The 3,957-nt window shown below is 55.9% G+C and overlaps 1 long non-coding RNA gene across 1 annotated transcript; it reads left to right on the top strand.

The window, feature by feature from the left end:
- The first annotated feature begins 1,099 nt into the window (after nt 1-1,099).
- LOC120408254 lies at nt 1,100-3,298 on the top strand. The gene is made up of 3 exons (XR_005600569.1): nt 1,100-1,302; nt 2,012-2,134; nt 3,006-3,298. It is a non-coding gene; the product is annotated as an uncharacterized LOC120408254 (long non-coding RNA).
- Nucleotides 3,299-3,957: the final 659 nt, after the last annotated feature.

Raw genomic sequence — 3,957 nt, 5'->3', positions numbered from 1 at the left:
ACCTCAATAAGGTAGCTTTCCTTGCTAATCCCTCCCATCTTCCACTCCTTGTGGGCTTTCTGCTTTTTCTTAATCACCTGTCTGAGATGCTTGCTTATCCAGCTTGGTCTACAACTCTTGCCTATGAATTTGGTTGGCTCTAGGCAGAAAGCCAGAGCTCGCCTCACGTCAAGCATGTGAAGGCATCATTCCTTATTAGTCATGTGAGGTTTGGGGCAAAGGACTGGTAGAAAAATGTCCTGACCCTTGTGGTAGGTGGAGACCACCTTCGGGAGGAATGCGGGGTGTGAGCAGAGCTGGACCTTGTCCTTATGAAACACAGTATACGGAGGTCAAGGCCTTGAGCTCTGACACCCGCCTGACCGGCCGACGTGATAGCAACCAGGAAGGCCACCTTCCATGAGAGGTGAGACCAGGAACATGTGGCCAGCAGCTCAAACGGGGGCCCCTTAAGCCGAGCCAGCACCAGATTCAGGTCTCACTGTGGGACCAGGGGCTTAGAATATGGGTAAAGCCAGTCCAAACCCTTAAGGAACCAGCTGGTCATAGCATGAGAGAACACCATGTGTCCTTGCACTGGGGGATGGAAAGCCAATATGGCTGCCAGATGCACCCTGACCGACGAGGGCACCAGGCCCTGGCTCTCAGGTGGAGTTGGTAATCGAGGATAAGCTGGATTGGGGCAGCCATTGTGGATACACCTTGGTCCGTCACCCACCTAGCAAAACGAGACCACTTCGCCATGTAGGCGCGGCAAGTGGAGGGCTGCCTACTCTCAAGGAGGACACACTGAACCAGAGCTGAGTATGTCCTCTCCTCGCCACCTACCCAATGAGCAACCATGCTGTGAGGTGAAGAGCTGCCAGGTTAGGGTGAAGGAGACAGCCCCGGTCCTGAGAGAGCAGGTCCCAGCAGAGCGGCAACGGCCATGGTGGAGCCACCACTAGGCCCAAGAGGGTCCCATACCAATGCTGCCTGGTCCATGCTGGGGCAATGAGGAGGACCCTGGCCTTGTCTATCTTTATTTTCTATAGGACTCTGCTGATCATCAGGAACGGGAGGAAAGCGTAAAGGAGTTGGCCAGACCAGGGCAGGATAATGGCATCGGCGATACCGCCCCTCTCCAGGCCCCTCCGGAGCAGAACCGGGGGCATCATCGGTTCTGTTGGGTCTCGAATAGGTCCACCTGAGGAGTTCCCCACCTCCGGAAAAGCTGGAGGGCCACTTCCAGGTGTAGGGACTACTCATGTTGAGAAGAAAAGTCTCTGCACAAGTGATCCACCCACACATTCTGGGTGCCCGGTAAGTGAAAGGCTTTTAGGTGGATGTCGTGGGCTATACAGAAGTCCTACAGACTGAGGGCTTTGTGGCAGAGGGTGGAGGATCGGGCCCCGCCTTGCCTGTTGCTATAGAACATTGAGGCCGTGTTGTCCATTGGAAGCCTGACTACCTTGCCCTTCAAGTGTGAGCGGAAGGCCGTACATGCCAGCCGCACCGCCCTGAGTTCCTTGATGTTTATGTGAAGGGTCAGGTCTTGCGATGACCACAGGCCTTGGGTCTGAAAATTCCCCACATAGGCTCTCCAGCCCAGGTCCGATGAATTGGATACCAGCTTCACGGACGGGGCCCTGTCCCTGAATGGGACCCCTCGGAGCATGTTGTTCGGTGTGGACCACCACCGTGGGGAGGCGGTCACCAAGTTTGACACAGTGAGGACCTTGTCCAACCTGTCTGTGGCTTGGGAGAACTGTGAGGCCAGCCAGAGCTGGAGGGGCCTCATCCTGAGCCTGGAGGGGCAGACTACATACGGGCACACCGACATGTGACCTAGCAGCTGTAGGCAGGATCTGGCTGTCATCACTGGGAACCTTACGATCGAGTTGATGAGCCTTTCAGGGTCTTGTACCTGTCTTGGGGGGAGAGAGGTCCTGGCCGACATTACATCCAGGAGCGCCCCGATAAACTCTATGCGTTGGAATGGGACTAACATGGACTTGGTGTTATTTACCAGCGGGCCCGGGGCAGTGCATGTGGACACGAGGAGTGCCACAAGATCCCTCACCTATGACTGGGAGGTGACCTTGACCAGCCAGTCGTCCAGATAGGGGAATATCTGGAGCCTCCGGTGCCTGAGGTAGACTGCTACTACCGACATGCACTTTGTAAAGACCCTGGGGGCAGTGGAGATACCAAACGGGAGGACCGTGAATTGGTAGTGATTCTGTCCCAGCACAAAATGGAGGGAAGTGAATATGTTGATGTGGAAATACGTGTTCTATAGATTGAGGGCCGCATACCAGTCCCCCGGATCCAGGGGGGGATGATGGAGGCCAGGGAAACCATGCAAAACTTGAATTTTACCAAGTACTGGTTCAGCCCTCACAGTTCCAGTATGGTTCTGAGCCCCCTTTTGGCCTTCGGGATAAGGAAATACGGGGAGTAATACCCCTTGCCCAGGAACTCCGTAGGCACCGCCTCTATCGCCCCTAGTTCCAGCAGCCTCCCAACCTCCTGCTCGAGCAGAGCCTCATGTGATGGGTCCCCCAAGAGGGACGGGGATGGGGAGTGGTTGGGTGGGTAGGAGGTAAACTGGAGGTAAACCTCGGGAGATGGTGTTGAGGACCCAGCAGTCTGAGGTGAGCTGCGACCATTCCGGGAGGAACGCACACAACTGATTGGAAAAAGGAAGCTTTATTGGGGGTGGATCTCTGCTGAAAACTGGCAGGGTATCCCTGAGCATCCCATCAAAACCACCTTTTACCTGCCTGCTTGCCCTTAGAGGACCCAGGCTGGGGGGCAGACCGGTATTGTCTTTACAGGCATTTCTTATAGTCCCGTTGCTTCTTATGGGTGGCCTCATATTTTGGGAGGGTGGCCTGGGCGGGAGCCTGCTGTGGCTTGAACTTGGGTTTTGCTGGAGCAGGGACATAGAGGCCCAAGGTCTGGAGGGTCATGTGGGACTCTTTCATGCCGTGCAGCTTTGTGTCCATTTCCTCCACAAACAGCACCTTCCCGTCAAAAGGGAGATCCCTGCACTTCGCTGGATAGCCCAGAGAGCAGAAGCCAGGACTCCCATCTCATGGACATTGCCGAGGCCATGGACTGTGTGGCCGTGTCCGCTGCATCCGAAGCGGCCTGCAGGGATGCCCTTGCGGCAGCTGTCCCTTCCTCCATGAGCACCTTAAACTCCTTTCTATTGCACTGCCGGAGGGAGTCCTCGAACTTGGGGAGAGATGCCCAGAGATTAAACTTGTAGCGACCCAGAAGAGCCTGATGGTTTGCTACTCTCAACTGGAAGCTTGATGATGAATACATTTTTCTCCCGAAAGCATCCAGACTCTGAGAGTCTTTGTTCTTTGGGGTCGGGGCTGGCTGCCCCTGTTGCTCCCTGTGGTTGACCAACTTGACCAAGAAGGAGTTGGGTGCTGGGTGGGTATGCAAATACTTGTGCCCCTTAGTGGGTACAAAGTACTTGTATTCTGCCTTCTTAGAGATGGGCGCCAACAAGGCTGATGTTTACCACAGGGCACATGAAATTTTCGCCACCCCTTCATGGAGCGGCAAGGCCACCCTGCCAGGTGCGGAGGGGGACACAACATTGAACAGGGAGTCTGAGGGCTCCTCCATTTCCTCTGCCTGGAGATGGAGGTTTGCTGCCACCATTTTTAATAATCCTTGATGGGCCCAGTAGTCCTCCTGTGGGACAGAGGGGGGCAGGGCCGCAATGAGCTCCTCCAGATGGAGAGGGGAGGCCGGTGTGGTGCTTTGGGTGTCGGCCAGCACCGGAGGATCCACCACCTGGTCGGACTCTGGGCACGGACCCGAGGAAGCGGGTCCCGTCGACTCTTTCCTCGGTGGTCTAGGGATGAAGGACGATGGTGCTTCAACACCCCAGCCACCGAGCGAGCCCCCATTTGCGACTTTGAGCAGGATCCCAAGCGGGAAGGGCATCAACGG

This window comes from Mauremys reevesii, linkage group 6 (assembly GCF_016161935.1).
Source record: "Mauremys reevesii isolate NIE-2019 linkage group 6, ASM1616193v1, whole genome shotgun sequence".
Lineage (NCBI taxonomy): Eukaryota > Metazoa > Chordata > Testudines > Geoemydidae > Mauremys > Mauremys reevesii.
Note: the sequence above shows the minus strand (reverse complement) of the source record. Positions and strands in the feature narration are given on the sequence as shown.